General features: G+C 38.1%; 1 non-coding gene across 1 annotated transcript; it reads left to right on the top strand.

The window, feature by feature from the left end:
• Positions 1-12,778: 12,778 nt before the first annotated feature.
• LOC131145274 (small nucleolar RNA R71) lies at positions 12,779-12,884 on the top strand. Its single transcript, XR_009134059.1, has one exon. It is a non-coding gene; the product is annotated as a small nucleolar RNA R71 (small nucleolar RNA).
• The last annotated feature ends 6,662 nt before the right edge of the window (positions 12,885-19,546 follow it).

The raw sequence follows: 19,546 nt of genomic DNA, 5'->3' as shown, positions 1-19,546 counted from the left end.
ACTAACAAACCATAAAAAGCAAACGACATTGACCTACAACCCGAGTTACCGAACTTAGCCCCTCATGCTTGCAATCCCAATTGTTCGGGTCAAATTAATTCCACAATAAACCATTGCAATAATAAAAGAAAAGACAACAACTTGAAAGAATAATAAACTAGAGGTATACTAATACTAAAAGAGCTAATTAATCCACCCTATAATCATTCCCAACATTAGCTTAAATGTATACTAAATTAAACAACTTAAAGTAGTCTTGAATCATTCAAAATAACAAACTAAAAAGAACAAGAATTTAATTAATCCATAAACTACTCAAATAATAAAGAAAAATAAAAATATTCAATCTAATATTAAACTAGACAAATAAAGTATTGAAACAACCATAAAAAAAAAAATCTAAACGAGAGAGAGAGAGAGAGAGAGAGAGAGAGGGAGAAAGTGGAGACCATAAGAAGTCCCCTAACACAGTAGCAATGTGTTCGTCCTTGTGCAACCGTCCGCAATGCCCACAGCAGCCCCCCACACGACTCCCCTTGAAGACCTCTAAAAAAAACCCAACAAAACTAGTTTTTTTTTTTTCTTTTCCTTCTCTAGCCCTTTATTTGACTTTTCAAAGCATAAAAAAAGAGCACAAACTCACCCACACACCCAGCGCCTAGCACTCAAAAGAATGACTCAGCTGCATGGCCGAGTCAAATCAACTCATTTATTATTCTTATTTTTCTTCTTTCTTCTTTTTTTGTTAACACATAATCAGTTCTGAACTTTCAAAACCAATTTTGGCCTAGTAAACATCTGTATCTCTCAAAACTTGAAACAAAAAAGTTGTAGAGCTCTTTCTTAACTTTCTCTATAATTTTGAATCGTCTCAATTGAAGTTTGGACGAGAAAGTTACACCCAAAATACAAAGTAATATCGATTTTTGCTTCTAGTGATTGCCCCACGATAAAAAAAACACCAAAAATTCATAAACTACTCAATAAAACCCAAATGTTATAAATAGGACACAATGTTAATTTATTGAGGATAATTAACTATTTTAATTAAAAATATAATTCGTAATGCGTGAATTAAAACACCTAATTACGTAATTTATGCGTGTAATCAGCTTGGCGTGGAGTTAGTAGAGAGTAATCACCAGACATTTATCGCCAACTTGATGGTGTAGCCTACCCTACAGGAAAAGATTAAAGCAGCCTAGAAGAATGACGTTGAGTTGATGGAGTTGATAGAAAAGGTACACGATGGATAAGGGGAGAAGTTTAGTATATCAGATGATGGAGCTCTACGGTTCCATATCAGTGCGTGCCTGCAGATAAGGATATCAAAAAGGTGATCCTTGATGAGGCTCACAAGTCCCTGTACACGGTACATCTAGGTAGCACTAAAATGTATCGGGATCTACGAGAGACTTTCTGGTGAAGTGGCATGAAGAGAGAGATAGCTAAATTTGTGCAGTAGTGTTTGACGTGCTAGCAGGTTAAGGCCGAACACCAGAGATCGGCAGGACAATTCAAGCCACTTTATATCCTGGAGTGAAAATGGGATCACAATTCTATGGATTTTGTGACAAGTTTACCACCGGTGTGGCAGGGACAAAATGCTATTTGGGTAGTTGTAGATCGACTAACGAAGACTGCTCACTTTATCCCTATCAAAGTCAACTACTCCATGGACAGACTGGTAGAAATATATATTCAAGAGATAGTACAATTACATGGTGTGCCAGTGTCTATAGTATCAGACCAAGACCCACGTTTCACGTCATGGTTTTGGAGGAGTCTGCAGGTGGCTCTAGGGTCTCAGTTGTCATTCAGCACAGCATTTCATCCTCAGATGGACAGGCAGTCAAAGAGGATGATTCATATATTAGAAGATACACTATGGGCATGTGTGCTGGATTTTAGGGCTAGTTGGACCCAATATATGTCGCTTGTAGAGTTGGCATACAATAACAGCTATTAGACCAACACTGGCATGGCACCTTACAAGGCGCTATATGGTAGGAGATGTCGTTCTCCTCTATACTGGGATGAGATAGGGGAGAGGCGAGTTTTGGGACCATAAATAGTGCAACAGGTGTATGATAAAGTCCGACTTATTAGAGATAAAATCAGTGCAACTTAGAGTCGATAGAAAAGCTACACTGATAATCGCTGCCGAAAGTTGGAATTCGAAGTGGGAGACCATGTATTTTTGAAAATAGCGCCACTGAAAGGTACTATGAGATTTGGGAGGAAGGGTAAGCTAAGCCCTAGGTTATTGGCCCTTTCGAGATACTTGAGAGGGTAAGATCAGTTGCCTATCGACTAGCTTTACCACCAGTTTTATCCATGATACACGACGTATTTCATGTTTCTATGTTGAGGAAATACATCCCAGACCCCTCCCATGTGGTCAGCTATGCAGAGATAGAACTTAGAGATTCATTGGTTTATGAGAGGATGCCAATGCAGATTTTAGACAAGAAGGAACAGGAATTGCGCAGTAAGAAAATTTCATTAGTAAAAGTTCTGTGAAAGAATCACATGATGGAAGAAGCTTCATGGGAGCTTGAAAAAGAAATACATCAGAAGTACCCACATTTGTTTAGTGGGGACCAGTAGTAATTAGAAAAATGCAGGTAAGTATGTTAAGTTTCTTTTGTGCAGGTTAGTTAGTATATGTAATAATTTTCTAATGATAGGTAGTATTTTGGTTTGGGAGAATTTTTATTTTATGTATTTGTAATCTCCCAGAATCCTGAATGTAACCACGGTACTCCTCCGCCATAAGTGAGGGTAAATAATAAAATAAGTAGCCTATTTTCCTCAAGGATGGTGTTTAATACAGATAGTAAATTTCAAGGATGAAATTTTATAAGGAGGGAGAATGTAGAGAATCGAAGAATTAAGTAAATAAAAGAGAGAAGAGAAAATGATTTTTCAAAAGGGACTTAGCAGGGTCTCATCGACGAATGTAGAGCGCTCGTCGATGAGCAGTCTTCTTGGGCTCGTCGACATGGACTTGCGTTTCATCGACGAGAACTTACCTAAAGGGTTGATTTATAGGCCTGAAATTCGTCGATAAGGGGTAAGTGTTTATCGACGAACTCCCTTCATGGACTCGTCGACGAGGTGACATGTCTAGTCGACGAATCCACATTTTATAAATATACTAACCTCGAGATTTCAGCGTGATTTTTTCATGCGAAACTCTGTCTGTCTGTCTCTCTCTCTCTCTCTCTCTCTCTCTCTCTCTCTCTCTCTCTCTCTCTCTCTCTCTCTCTCTCCTTCTCTCTAGATTTTGGGCTTCGTCCTTCACCAAATCGATGATCGAAAGCCGCCACGCTACTCCTAGGAAGATTCTCTACAAGTTAACTAGAGTAGTTTGTTGGTTAGGCCAACTTGGGCACCATCCCAAAATCTGGGTAAGTTGGTTATTGTAAGTTTTATAAGGTATTTGGTGTTTCTGGACTGAGGTTTACTAAATCTGCCATATATGTACAAACATCCCAAAAGGACCAAAAAGTCAACCAAGGATCATAACCCAAAATAACCAACTTACCCAAATTTTGGTATTATCCCCAAAACATATATACATAACTACACAACTTCCCAGCAACATCTACCTACAAAAACCCTGAATGCTACTCCAAAATAAGTCCCCCTGAAAACACTTACCCTATAGACAGGGCAGTGTAAATGATCTCTCTATCTCCGAGCCTGATTTGCTCGTCTAGTTGGATCACCTGAAAAATGTTAAATTACTAGGATGAGACAACTCTCAGTAAGAAGAAATATGTTATTACGAGTGTGTGGCATCTGAGTTTACATAAACTATAAAATAACAAATAACTGGACTATGATAATAGGTAAAATATAATATGTGTAGCTAACACCTATGTGGTTTAATGATCGGTCTGATGATTGATAGATTTCAGTTAATTTATCCTGGTAAGCCAACCAGTGTCAAGTCTCGCCTACAAGCCGCACAACCCTGTCATGAGGGGTTAAATCACGAGATACAGTTTTCTAGGGAGGTTCCACAGTTATATATATATATATATATATATATATATATATATATATATATATATAGATTTAAAAAAATCAGCAAACTTACCTATAGATTATAAAAGTATGATTAAATTGTAAGTTCAGAAACAACTGCAATCCCTCCAAAGGCATGGTAACTGACATCTCCCTTGTCAAACCGACCTCCTAAACCCAGATTTCTGGGGAGTCTACAATCCCTACAAGGCACGGTTGACGAAAATTCACACACTATCTAAGATATGTGGTTGCACTCTAATCTAAAATAGCTATGGTACCGTGCTCTACCGACTGAACTGATTCATCAGGGATCTGATACTGTATAATAATATTCTCTATATATATTACTGTTTTACCATGATTTTATTTCTACTGAAATAATCATAACATTGTAATAACTAATCTTAATATACTGTGTAATATGAATAATTTGTAATATCTGAATATCTGAATAATCTTAATGTTATGGTTCTAAAATCTGTATATCATGATATTCTGAAAAATGTTGCAAAATGCATGTTTCTGTATATATACTATAAATCATGATAATCTCAAAGTTGTATAACTGATGTACTAGTATGATATCAACTCATGCCACACTACTAAAATAATTAAATATCTCATATCCTGAAATCTATATTTTCTGATAATAAAAATAATTTATGATATGAATAATAATCCTGAAAATTATTTAATTTAATATCTGTAACCATCTAAAATACATATACCAGAATACATATACTTTACTAATAAAAATTCCTAATTTAACTAACATAGCATATTTCCCTTACCTGGCTAACTGAACTCGCCTACTGATTCTAACTCCTGCCCACGGTGGTTCCTGATTGTCAAAATGAGGCTTAATGGATAAGAAATTGTAGAGAGAAGGGAGAAAGGTTTGTGGGTTTGAGAAAGGAGAGAGAGAGAGAGAGAGAGAGAGAGAGAGAGAGAGAGAGAGAGAGAGAGAATTTGATTTTGTTTAAAAAATGAAGCTCTCGGTTCTTTTATAACTTTCTGCACTGGCTAGAAAGCTGTCACCGATTTTCTATGCTTCTCAGAAAATCATTGCTAATTTTTTATTAACCAACTCCAAAATTACCGTTTTACCTTTACCCGATCGCGATTAAAATCTAAAACCGTCATCGATTTTCTGGTTCTTTCAGAAAACCATCATTGATTTTCTCCTGCCTTAGCAAACATCCCTTTTTCAAATATCTTTTATCATTTTTTCCCAGGTCTCTACAGTAGGGTTGCGCACGATGGGGCTCACCGGAGCTAGGGTAAGCCTCTAGAGGGTGCCAAAGGCTCTAGAGAAGCGGAGGAAGCTCAGGTGACTAGGTCAGAGAAGGATGCGATGAACGAGGTGCAAAATAATCAAGAGAAAGTGGTTTCGACCTTCATGGGAAAAGGGTTTTAAAATTGACTTTCGACAGCTTCAACTAGGTCGCACCAGTTGAGTGCTAGTCACGCCTAGTCGCACCCTCAATTGATTTAGGAAAATTTCACATTTGATCAGTTCACGCCATACATGAGAGATGGTCGTGCCCCTAGTTAAATCTCTCAGGACTTTGGAAATTCAGAGGATTCATAAACTTGACCAAGTCGCACCAAGGCAGTGCTGGTTGTGCTTGGTCGCATCTCAACTAACCTAGACTCTACTCTAAGGATCCTAGACACTATCTACTCTACACTCTACACCCTAAGGACTCAAGAAAGAAATAAAAGCACTTGGGTTGCATCCCGGAAGTGCTAAGTTTACCGTCTTTAGCCAAACGCAATGAAAGCTCAAGGTGGATATATCATGTCACAATGGAAAACTTTCTCGACAAGTCCCTCACTAACTCCCTCTACACATAGCTTTAGGCACTGACTATTGACCTTGAAAAGTACGTTAGTCATTAGGTCTTTAATTTCAACCACACCATGGGGGAACACATAGTTCACAACATAAGGGCCATGTTGTCTAGATCACAGCTTGCTCGGAAATAGTTTCTACCTCGAATTAAAAAGCCATACTTTTCGGTGAGGCTTGAAAGATTTCACAACAATGTGCTTGTCGTGAAAAGCTTTCATCCTATCTTTATAAATCTTGGTATTCTCATATGAGGCATTTAGGATCTCCTCCAACTCATTAAGATAGAGGCAGCAATGTGTACCCGTAGAAACCATATCGAAATTGAACTTCTTAATTGCCCAATATGCTCGGTGCTCTAACTCAACCGAGAGGTGACAAGCCTTACCATAAACTAATCGATATGGGAACATATCGATAGGGGTTTTGTAGGTCATTCTATATGCCCATAGAGCATCATATAACTAAGATGACCAATCCTTTCTATTTGGCCTCACAGTTTTCTCAAGGATGGTTTTGATCTCACGATTCTACACCTCAACTTGCCCACTAGTTTGGGGATGGTTCGGTGTGGCAACATTGTGGGTGATGGAGTACTTTCGAACGAGTGCAGTAAAATGACGATTAAGGAAATAAGTTCCCCCATCACTAATGATATCTCGAGGACAATTGAAATGACTAAAAGGACCCTTAAGAAATTGAATGACCACTCAATGATCTTTGGTCTTAGTCGCGGCTACCTCTACCCACTTTGAAACATAATCTACCACCACAAGTATGTACATGTATCCATGGGAAGGAGTGAAAGGGCCCATAAATTCAATCCCCCACACATCAAAAAGCTCAACCACTAAAATAGGGCTCAAAGGCATCTTGTCACGCCAGGAGATGTTCCTAGTCTACTGACATTGCAATCATGATCTAAAAAAGTTGGAGCATCCCAGAAAAGTGTGGGCCAAAAGAATCCACTTTGAGGCACTTTGGCTGCAGTTGTCTTCCCATGAAATGACCACCACACTCTAAGGTATGACAAAATTTCAAAATGCAATGATACTCACTCACGGGGACACATTGCCGAATGATCGAGTTTGGGCCTATTTTGAAGAGATCTGGGTCTTCCCATATGTACTTGCACACTTGGGAGAACAACTTGTATTTCTCCCACCGTGTCCAATCATAAGGAATAACTCTCGTGGCTAAGTAGTTAGCAATCATTGCAAACCAAGGGAGCTGGGAAGACACGGCAAAGAGTTGCTCATCGAGAAAGGAATCTTGAATTGGATAAGGGTCGATAAACCCCTCAACTATAACACGGGACAAATGATCGGCTACATGGTTTTCCGTCCCCTTCCTATCCTAGATTTCATAATCAAACTTCTGCAAAAGCAAAATCCACCTAATCAACCTAGGTTTGATCTCTTTCTTAGTGAGAAGGTATCGCAAAGCAGCGTGATTGGTGTACACAATTACATTCGACCCTAGGAGATAATAGCGGAATTTATTAAGGGCAAAAACTACTGCTAGAAGCTCTTTCTCGGTGGTGATATAATTCAATTGTGCTCCTTGAAGAGTCTTACTAGCATAGTATATCACATGAGGCAATTTATCCACTCGTTGTCCCATCACAGCCCCTACAGCGTAATCCAATGCATTATACATGATCTCAAAAGGAAGGAACAAATCGAGTGGCTGCATTATTGGGGCGAAAGAGAGTAGCATCCTAAGAGTTTCAAATGCACTAAGGCAATTTTTATCAAACTCAAAGGGTGCATATTTTAGTAACAAGTTGGTCAAGGGCTGAGAAATTTCGCTGAAGTCTTTGATGAATCGCTGGTAAAAACCAGTATGCCTAGGAATGACCTCACTTGTTTGATAGAAGTAAGGGGAGGAAGTTTGGAAATCAGCTCTATCTTAGCCCTATCAACTTCAATCCCTTTAGCAGAAACAATATGGCCTAACACTATGCCCTCTTGAGCCATAAAATGGCTCTTCTCCCAGCTTAGCACCACATTTGTGTCCACAAATCTTTCAAGGACTTTGGACAGGTTTTCCAAACATGCATTAAAGGAGGATCCAAACACAGAAAAATCATCCATAAATATCTCAAGAAATTTCTTAAACATGTCAAAAAATATGGCTGGCATGCACCTGTGAAAGGTCGCCAGTGCATTGCATAACCCAAAAGGCATCCTCCTATAGGCAAAGGTCCCGAATGGATAGGTGAAGGTAGACTTCTCCTGATCATCCGGGTGGACTATAACCTGATTATACCCAGAATACCCATCCAAGAAGCAATATAAATTCTGCCCTGCTAGCCTTTCTAATATTTGATCAATGAATGGTAATGGGAGTGGTCTTTTCGGGTGAGGTTATTAAGTTTCCGATAGTCAATACACACTCGCCACCTGCTAGTGACGCGAGTGGGAATGCCTTCACCCTTATCATTTTCAATAGTTGTGATCCCGGATTTCTTGGGGACCACCTACATGGGGCTCACAAATTCGCTATCAGAGATAGGAAATTTGATTTCACCATCTAAAAGTTTGACCACTTCCTTCAAAACCACCTCCTTCATATTGGGATTAAGTCTCTATTATATCTCACGAATAGGCGTAACATTCAGCTCGAGGTAAATCTGATGCATGTAGACGGATGGATCTATTCCCCTAAGGTTTGCCACCGGCCACCCTATGGCTCTCATATGTTCTTTCAGAGCATGAATGAGCCTAGACTCCTATGAACTATCCAAACTAGATGATATGATAATGAGCAGGGTCTCTTGGGGGCCTAAAAAGACATGCTTGAGAGAGGTTGGCATATGCTTCAACTCAAGTGATGGTTGGACCTCAATGGAAGGACGAGTTGGAATACTAGATAGAGTAGGAAGATTTTCGAACCTAACTTTCCAAGGCCTTTTTTCTAGGTTAGAGGCTAATTCACTAATAGCAAAGACACGTGCACACAAATCCTCTAAACCTAAAGTAGAAGGCTGATCAAATGGAGGCCTATTCTCAAGGGAATCACTCAAAAGAGTCAAAGGGGCATCCTTCTCAAACACCCTTATTAATCATGTCTACATCCTTGAAAGGAATGTCATCGGGTGGGTGCCGAGAGGTGCAGAACACATTCAACCAGAGCTGCATGTTGCTGAAGGATATGTCCTTGACACCAGTCCTACATTGGATGCATACATTAGCTATGTATAAAAATGGTCGACTCAGAAGGACCATCTGCCTCTGAAATGGATCAGTACGTTCCATATCTAGGATAATGAAATCAATAGGGTAAAAGAACCTATTGACCTTTACTAGGAGATCCTTTATAACACCTTGAGGCCTTTTTACAGATTGCTCAGTGAAACACAAGGTGACTAGGGTGGGCTTCAGTTCTCCTAAGCCAAATTTCTTGTAGAATGAGTAGGGAAGTAGGTTCACACTCACTCCCAAATCTAAAAGGGCCCTATCGATGGTTCAATCGTTGATTACACATGAGATGGTGGTAGTGCCTGGGTCCTTAAGTTTGGGGGGAATAGAACCCAGAAGAATCATGCTCACATTCTCAGTCAATCTGACTCTTTTGTTTAAGTGCACATTAGATTTATGCTTTTGGGTGCACAAATCCTTGAGAAACTTAGAGTAAGTAGACACTTTCTTGATGACATCTAAAAGTGGAAGATTGATCTTTTCTTGTCTAAAGGTGTTCATCATGGACTCTTTAATTTCTTCCTTCTTAGGCTTAGCACATGCTTGAAGGGCTGCAGGGTACGGCACCGGAGGGACATAAAATGCCCAATGAAGGGCATAGTGTGGCATTGCTCCTCTAGCAGAGGGCATGGAAATCTCGGGATTGCTCACTGAATTAAAGGAGGAGGGGGTGCAAGATTCAACATTGCGCTCAACCCACATCTTATCATTACCTTTACCGTTGCTCAACTTCTCCCCTACCCTATTGTTTACCACCCTACCACTCCAAAGAGTGGTCACCTCCTAGGCCTACTCGTGATATGACGAAGGACCCGCGTCTGGTTCACATTCTACCTCGTATTGACCCTTAGGATTCACTAGAGGCTACTTTGGCAACTTAACCTCATTTCTCTGACTCAAAGATGTAGCAAGTTGGCCCATAGTGGCTTCTAGTTTGGCAGTATATTGGGAGTGGGAATGGAGTAATTTCCAATTTGCTTGGTTATCAGCCTCAATGCCCTTAAGAGCTTTCAACAATGTCTCCTGAAAAGATCTATCATATTGGGGTTAGGGAGGAGATGGTTGCTGAAAAGATGAAGGTCTAGGGGCAGACATAGGAGGATTTTAGGCGTTTTGGTAGGGGTAAGGAGGTGGAGCAGTGGGTGATAATTGAGGTCTTTGGGATTGGAAACCCGGAGCTTGTGGTCTCTAAGAGAAGTTAGGATGTTGTTTTCACCTAGGATTGTACTTTTTTGAATATGGGTAATTGGACAGCATGTCGTACCAATTATAGTTGGTCTTAACTTCTTCCTACACAAACTCAGGCAAAGGAGGTGCATTAGGGCAATTATAACATGTGTGTGAAGGATCAGAACAAATGGCACACACCTCTGCACACGCCACAAGCTGAGGTTGCTATCCTAAAGACAAGAATTTATCTAAATTTTTTATTTTCCTAACAAGGCTTAATCTTGTTTTGATGATAACAAATCAAGGTTACTTAACATGTCTACAAAAGTTTTAGTTTCAGGACTTAAGTGATTTTATGGTTTCAAGTGGATATGCTTGAAGAGTTTGAATGTAAAATCACACTTAAGGCTATGAGACATGATAAACATGAAGGTTCGAATCATGTAAGATATGAAGCTCGTTGAAGCAGTGCTTAAAGCTCATAAGACATAGTGGAAGCTTCACAACATGAAGACTTAGACACTAAGATAGGAAAATCATATGAAAGTCTCATGTAAGTACTTCAAAACTCAATATTGATTGATTGAAGCTCCTAGGATATGTCATTGGACTTAGATATATACTTGAATACATTCATGGAAAATATTTTCTCAAAGCCCAAATTGAGTTTTCAAATATATGAATTAAGTTTGGAACCAAAAATATTAAAAAACTAGTTTTTTCTAAAAGGCAGACGACTGATTTTAAGTCATCAGGTGATTGTGGTGCTTCTGTGTTTGAAAATATTCAAAAAGAATAGGCACAGGAGATTGACCTATTAGGCACAGACGACTGACCCCATTCTGACTTTCAGAATATTCTGATTTTAAAAGAGCATAGGCGACTGACCCTTCGAGGACAAGCGAGTGATGTATGTGTTTAAATGTTTGACAATGCTGATCTTGTTTCCAAATCTTGCATGAATGGTTTCCAAATTGAGAGAAAATTCAAAGGAAAGTTTCTAAAACCCTAGTGTACTATTTAAACGTATTATTCTCACACATTAGGGCAAAAACACCGATTGAAAAAGCAAACGACATGCACATACTTCTATATACTCTTGTCTAACAGTCAACTGCTATGTTCTTGGTTGTTTCACTTCGAGAAACTTATTTTATCTTTGAAAACTCACATTTTTAATCAGCTCTAGTGATATACTTTGAGCTTCAACTTTATATTGTTATTTTGAAGTATTTTTTTTTAATCTAACATGTACTAATATGCTCGTTTGAGGAGCTTTTCATTGTACAAGAAAGTTTTTTTTATTTGTTGTATTCTTTATGGTTCAGGGATTGAATCGTTGCCTAGTGAGAGGGGATTCTCGTTATAGAGACGAACTCCACCTTTGAGGGAGAGAGGTTGTAACTTCACCTGATAAAGGAGTTGGTGAAGGAAATCCTCACAGCAGGTTCCTTGGGGCAAGGACATAGGTTGCAATCAAGCCTTGTAAAAACAACGGTGTTCAGCTTCTTCTGCCCTATTCTTTTTATTTTCTACAAGATATAACCTGCGTGCTTGACTAAATTTTTATTATCATCATGCTAAGTATTGAACCTTTCCGAACATATAATTTTGTTGATTATCATATTGTGAAGAAAATCTAAATCTGTTAAATATTGTGTTATGCTAAAAGTCTAAACTTATTAAATATTGTATCTTGCTGAATATTCGCTGGTTGTGAATAAATATTTGTTAGCTATATGGTTGAGTTGTTGGATTAAAATTTCAGATAAACATATAACTCTAAATCTGCAAGAAATTTATCCAAGGAGGAACAAGTTGTGAATTGATTTTTCAGATTAGAGCATAAGAGTTGAAGTTAAGCAAGTGATTTGCAAAATCTATTTTGAAAGAAAAGTTATTGCTGAATTTTAGATCTTAATTTCTATTATATCATTGAGGCATAAAAAAATCACAAAATTTATTCTAGATTATATTGTTGTAAACTCTATTCGTTCCAGCTGAAAAGCATATTCTAGATAAGGGCTTAATTGAATGTATTGACTTTTCACTCCATAGTATAAATTTAGATTGTGTATTGAGTTCTTACATTTCTATCTTGGACTCCTTGCTTATATAAGCTTAATAACTAAATAGAAATAGGCTTTGTGATATTATTATCAAGGGTTGAAGTAAATAAATTCTGCAAATAATTTTAAAATAACCCAATTCAACCCCCCCCCCCCCTTCTTAGGATTACATCTTAATTTCATTTTTAACTATGGTGTGCAGTGTGGGTGCAAGGTCATGGAGGGTGGCTAACTTATAGACTCCCTTAGGATTGGAAGTGGAAGGTTGGGATGGTTTACAAGTAGCAACAACATGTTGCTGAGAACGTTCGACGAGGTTCTCGAAGAGAGCCCATGCCTCATTCTCCTATTTCGTGAGGAAAGTACCTCTACAAGATGCATCTACCATGGACTGGTCTCGCTTAACTAATCCTTCATAGAATGTCTGGACTAATTGCCACCTAGGGACTTCATGATGTGGGCAATTGCGCAAAAGGTCCCTAAAGTGCTCACATGTATCGAAAAATAGTTCCCCATCCAATTGTGAGAAGCTAGTGATGGCCTTCCTAAGCTGGTTATTCTTCCTAATGGGGAAGTACTTTTTTTGAGAATTCATATTGCATGGTGGCCCAGTTGGCCACCGGCTTCGGCTCTAAGGAATTCAGTCAATATTTGGCCTTGTCCTTCAAAAAGAATAAGAATAGCCTTAATCGGAGGGCATCATCACCAAAATTAGACACTCAGATGGTGGAACAAATTTTGAGAAATTCATCTATATGCTTGTAAGGATTTTCAGTCGAATTCCCATAGAAGTTGAGAAATATCGAGATGATGGAAGTCTTGATTTCAAATTGTACCACCTCAACATTTGGAAATCAAATACAAGATGGCAAAGTGTATGTGTTGGGTGTAAAGTAGTCTCTAAGAGGCTGAAGAGGTTGCTCCTCCACCACAGGTTGGTAGGGCGCTTGGGGTTTCGTATTTTGAAAGGTAGGAACTGGATTCCGTTCAGCCATGACTTTAGGTTCGAATGACTCATCTAACTTGGGACTCAAGGTAGATTTCCTAATGGACCTATGGAACCTCTCCATCTCAAGGTCTAAGGCACTAACTCAGGATCCAAAGAGCACAAACCCAGCATATACACATGCAACACACAATCAAGACTTCAAAATATCTAACAACTACTGAAAGTTGTAAATCTATAGTAACTCTACTCCTAGAAAGCATATCTCGGAGTATAAATCATGCCTAGACTGTCGTGCGCATAAGCTATGTCCAGTCAGCTATCCGACTTAGGCTAACGACTAAGTGAACCATTCGATGGCATAGAGTAGCGAAGGTGCACCAATCATCCGAAGCACGATCGGGAACCAAGATATACTCTATCACAATGATCACGAGATCACCACATACATGAACCATAGCGTAATTCGTATAAATCCCTAGTTAGGCTATCCTTTACCCTAGGGTATCACTAAACTCAAATATGTAAACTTGCATGGAAAGTAAAGTGCAGGTATTGAAATTGCAGGTATTTAAATGAAAGTAGTAAAGAAAGCATGTAAAAGTCATCTTCAATTGCAACTCGAAGGTCTGTCACTAACGATCAAGAATACAATCAAGAACCAGCTACTCTAAGTGGCAGCATAAGGAACATGAAGGTTGTTACCAACCTTCAACGATTCCATGCACGAACCAGTACAGGAATTGAAATAAAAAGCAATAAATCCTACTCTATGTGGCTCTTAATGGCTTCCTAGGCATGTCACTAACCTAAGAGAGGCCAAAGAGGAAACCTAAGAACATACATGAAGCTATTATTTATACCTAAAAGGGTTTACAAGGTTTAAAATTCAAAAGAGGAAAGTTTTGCAAAAATCTCATGAAGTAGTCTGCATCTATCGACTAGGTCACACCCCTATTCTCTCCTGGTCGTGCCCTAGTCGTGGCTCGCAGGAAATCAGGAATTCAAATTCAGATCTTCTCGACATAGTCATACTCTTGTGTCTTGCTAGTCGAGATGATGGTTGAGACTTGTAGGATCTCGGTCTTCAGGAAAGTTCAGGATCTCGACATGGTCGCCCTTCATGGTCTCCCAAGTCAAGTTGTTGGTCAAGACTCTCAGTATCTCTTGCTTAGTCAGCTTTAGTATCTTGACCTAGTCGCCCCTTGGGATCACTTGGTCGAGCACGTGGTTGAACCTTGCAGCATTTCTTTCTCAATTTAAACCTTAGATTCTGCAGCTTGTGAGTTGGTCACCCCTAACAGGAATGGCATATTCCTAAGAGGGGGTGAATTGGTTATTTCAAAATTTCTTCATAGGTTAAATTCAAATCACAATCAATATTACACAACCTAGGGTCTTTCTAAGCAGATACCAATTCCGCAGATATTTAAAGCATGTATGTTAAACAATCAAGACAATAAATAATTAAACAAACATGTGCAGAAATTTAAAGTGCGAAAAATAAAAAGTCAACACAAAATTTTTTATCAGGGTTCAGCTAATCCTACCTATGCCCCCACCTTAAGCCAACAACTCAAGGATTTACTAAGTGCTCACTTTAACTAGGCAGAGACACCACTTACACTCTCCTTACGGGGCAGAGACTCCCTAACTCAATTATGGGGCTGAGCCACAAATGATTCCCCTTACAAGGCGGAGACACCTCAGCTAAATTACAAGGCTAAGCCAAACTGTGCACACTTTACAGGATGGTGCAAATCCTAACTCACCTAACTGGGTTCGAGCCAAACCGAGACTCTTTATAAGGCAAGTCTCCCTCTTCAGACCATGCCTGGAATACAAAAGACATGAAAATTTGTGTAATGGTTCTCAAATAAGTAGAGATGTACACAATGAAGCTCTAAAATGCACTCACACAGATATGAAATAAAGCTCAAGTGAGTATGTGTATTTTTCACTTAGAAATATTTTTTCAATTAAAACTGAGACTGTGAAAAATAATTTTCTCATGATTAGAAATGAGAAACCTTTCAAGCAAAGATATATAGATGAAAATATGTTCAAGGTTCTCTTTTCAATATCCTAAGGATTTTCCCAAAATACTTTTTCAAGTAAATTTCAAGGCAAACAAGGATTTTATCTAAAAAATATTTTTTCTAATAAAGACTAATGAGCTTTCGAATCTTGCAATGAATGTGCAAAGATTCACAAGATTATATAAGGTTTCTCCCATAAGTATTTATCAATGAAAATAAGTGGAGAAACTCTAAGCTAACTCACAAAAAAGGATTTTCAAAAATTAAAAATGAGTGAAAGTATATGCCTTGAAATGTAAGAATGAATGCCCAAACAAATGATTCTCTCAACAACTCTCAAATGCAATGAAATTGCAAGTGAAAGAAGTAAAAGAATAAAATAAAGCTCTCTTTCAAAATGATTTCTCAAATGAATGATAAATAGAGTATGATTTTATTGCTTGAAAAATTAAAGAATGACAGTAAAAATTTGAGAGAATTTTTTAAGCTAATCTCATCACTAATTATGTTTATGAAAGGGGTATATATAGAGTTTTTTAGAAAATCTGACTGTTGGGGATACGGAGGGAATTTTGGAGTTTATTAAATTAAAAATTTGGCCGGATTAGCGCTGAAAAATTTCGAAATCCGAGAGGTTTGGTTGACCGTAGGCTTTGCCAGTCGACGGGCCAAAGGTAAAAAATTCAAATTTCTGAGCAAGGTTGGTCGACCATGGACACCGCCAGTCAACTGGCCAAAAGGCGACTCCAAACCCTTTGTAGGTTTGGTTAGCTGGGGCTTTTTGAACTTGATTGGCCAGTCAGCCGAGCTTTAAGAGATCTAGCCAAATATAAAGGCCGATCGGCTGGTGTAATGACCCGAAAATTTAAATAATTTGGAAATATAATGAATAAAATGGATTAATGGGTAATAAGGGATAAAGGAAGGATTTAAGAAGGAAAAGTAGGTCTCGTCGACGAATGTCCTGTCTTCATCGACGAGTGTCCTTCTAGGCTCGTCGACGAACACCAGTTCCTTATCAAAGAAGGAATCTCAAAAGAGAATTTTGGAACTCTGAATTTCGTCAACGAAGGTATCTTCTCGTCAACGAAGTCTCTATAGCGCCTCATCGACAAATCGACGTGTCTCATCGATGAAGCCTTGCCTATAAATAGAGAGTTCTTCATTTTCAGCGTGAATTTTCTGAACTCTCTCTCTCCCTCTCTCTCTCTCTCTCTCTCTCTCTAAAATGAACCTCCAACCTTCTCTCTTTGATTTCGGGCCGCTTTTGACCCGGTTTGACGATCCGGAACCACCACGAGGTTCGTAGGATCGTTCTCTTGAAGGCTGTAAGAGCTTATCGTTGGGTTGTGAGGTTTGGGAAACATCACAAAATCAAGGTAAGTGATTTATTTTGAGACTTTCTTAAGGAATGTTGTTATTTGGAGCCTAGGAAGTAGTAAATAAGTATTTTCCTTATGATTTGAGTTAATTGGAATTTATTTTAATTAAGTTATGATTTTTGGATTCAGGGTCCAAGTGAACGCTGTAGGTATCGTTTCAGGGATCCTGCCAGCATAGTTCAAAAGTCAGGTAAGGGGAAAATTTATATATTAAATCAGGTTTTTCATGAATTAAAATGAATTATGTGTTATTTTTATATATATATGTTTATATGTGGATTTAAAATTCCAGCCATGAAATTTATGTTTTCTGAGCTTAGGATTGTTTATATAGTTATGTATATGTGAAAGTAAATGAATCAAAGTGAAAAGTATTTTCTGAGGAATTAAGTAAGCAATGAAACATATTTTCAGCATATAAATATTAATTATAGGTTGGCTTATTTTGTAAGGAATGTATATGAATTTTATTGCTAAAACTGTGTGGCATGAGATTCTGTGTGAATATATGTTAGATATACGAGATGCAGGTTAAGTAAGTAAAGCTTTATGAATAAAATATGATATGGACAATGTTGCTTGTATATGTTAAATGCAGCCATGTAAATGTAAGACAGCTGAAAGACAGCCATGTTAGCAGATTCTAGCGCATTTCTATGTGGACTAACTATAGCAGATTCTAGTGCATTTCTATGTGGAAACTAACAAATGATGTCTAAAGACTAGTTGTAGTACGAAGGAATGAAATGAAAATGTTATGCAAGGAAATGACAATGAAATGACAATGAAATGAAATGATAAATATGAATGATGTAAATGGGAAAGAGTCACTCAAAGTGAAACGAAATGCAATGTTAATCTATGAACATGAATGAATTTGTATGAATGTATAATGACAGAAAGGAATGATGTATTATGATATTAGAAGTATGTATGTACGTAGAACATGTTACGATTGGGCAAGGTGAACTCTTTGCTTGAGGGCTTGCTGAAAAAGGCGAGTGCACTAGTAACTTCAAATGTGGCAATAGCTGCATAACGTACTAGGGCAGAGGGAACTTACTTGTATGGGTGGGTAGAATTCCCTATCCTTAGGGCATTTTCCGGTAAACTATTGTTGAATGTGTGAGTACGAGATCAAGTTAACACTTGAGGGCTTACTGAATAAGATGAGTGCACTGGTATGCCTTAGTTGTGACCTCAGGGTTTCCTAAGTATTAGAGTAGAAGAGTGCTACTTGTATGGGCAGGTAATCACCCCTATCCTTGGGTAATCTCATGGGTTAAATCATTTGCATGTATTTGATTAGGTTCAGAAAACATTTTCAATGTTATGTAATAATTTGCAAATGTATTAAAATGATACATATATACCTCATGTTAGCCACACGCTATTTTAATATATGTATTTCTTCCCTTACTGAGATGTGTCTCACCCGAATATGAATGTTTCTTTTTCAGGACATCCTCGAGATTGGGCTTAGGAGGCTCAAGGGTATTTATCATTTTTTAGGACTATAGAAGCAGGGTATATATTGATAATATTTTGGGAATGGAAATGTTTATGTTTTATGTCTTTATGTTTTAAGTTTGTGGAGAAAAGAATGTTTTTGAACATACTAGAATGTTATGGAGTATGTATTTATGGAAATGCATGTGATGGTTGGTTTTTATGGATTTATAGGTAGAAAAATAGAAAACTCTGGTATATGATATTGTTGGTATTACGGTATTACAGTGTTACGGTATTATGGTATATGTTGTAGGGAGATTATGTTTATGTTTTCCGCTGCGTATGTATATTGTGAATTATGGTTTATCAGGTAAAGCGCACCAAACTGGGGTTTAAGGGTTCGGGACGTTATAGCTGGCCTTGAAGCTTTGATAATGGACTGATCAGCTAGGGCATGTTAAAACAGACCTAAGAACTAAGGTCGGTCCACTGAGCTTTGCAAGAGCAAATATGGTCAGTTAGCCAAGCAACTACATTTTACCTTTTTGTCCTAACTGGTCGGCTGAGGCGTTTTTTTCATGAAAGGGTCAGTCAACCGCGGTTAGTTAAAATCAACATTTAGCCCTAATTTGACCTCAAATTCATTTTAAAAACCTTGTATGATTTTAGTTTTTTATGAAAATATTTTCCATGAAAAATTCTGGAACCCTATTGTAACATCCTCAAAATTTCACCATTTTTTTTTTAATATCTAAATAACCATACCTAAATAGCGAAAACATAAGTCATACAACCACATGTACTATACAACACCAGAATTCTGTACATACAGACCATACCCATATACAATAACTCCCTCCCGTATCGTCTACCCCAAAAAAATACAAAACCATGTCATAAACTTACCCTAAAACCAGGGTAGACAAGTCAACTCTCTATCCGCGAGCCTGATCTGCTCGCCTAACTGGCTCACCTAAAAAATGGTAAAGTAATAGGGTGAGACGGCGCTCAATAAGTGGAAATATGCTATTACTAGTATGTGGCGACCGAATCGTAAAACTATAACATTAATATATATATATATATATATATAACTGCATGATCTGGAAAATCTGTAAAACACATGTATAGTAGCTTAAACATTTATATCATCTGAACTTTCTATCATTCATACTACTATATCATACTATATATGACAAAAGTTATAAAACTGTATACATATAAATAATTGTGCTCTTTCCCTGAGACTATGTATGTCATGATTTGACCCCTCATGATAGGGTTGTTCATCCCGTAGGCGAGACTTAACCAGGTCGACCCTCCAGGAAAGTCACTATACTCTACACTACCTTAGCCCGGCCAAACTACATACTCTCCTAGGCGCAGGACTGGCTG

Source organism: Malania oleifera, chromosome 12 (assembly GCF_029873635.1).
Source record: "Malania oleifera isolate guangnan ecotype guangnan chromosome 12, ASM2987363v1, whole genome shotgun sequence".
NCBI lineage: Eukaryota > Viridiplantae > Streptophyta > Magnoliopsida > Santalales > Ximeniaceae > Malania > Malania oleifera.
Note: the sequence above shows the minus strand (reverse complement) of the source record. Positions and strands in the feature narration are given on the sequence as shown.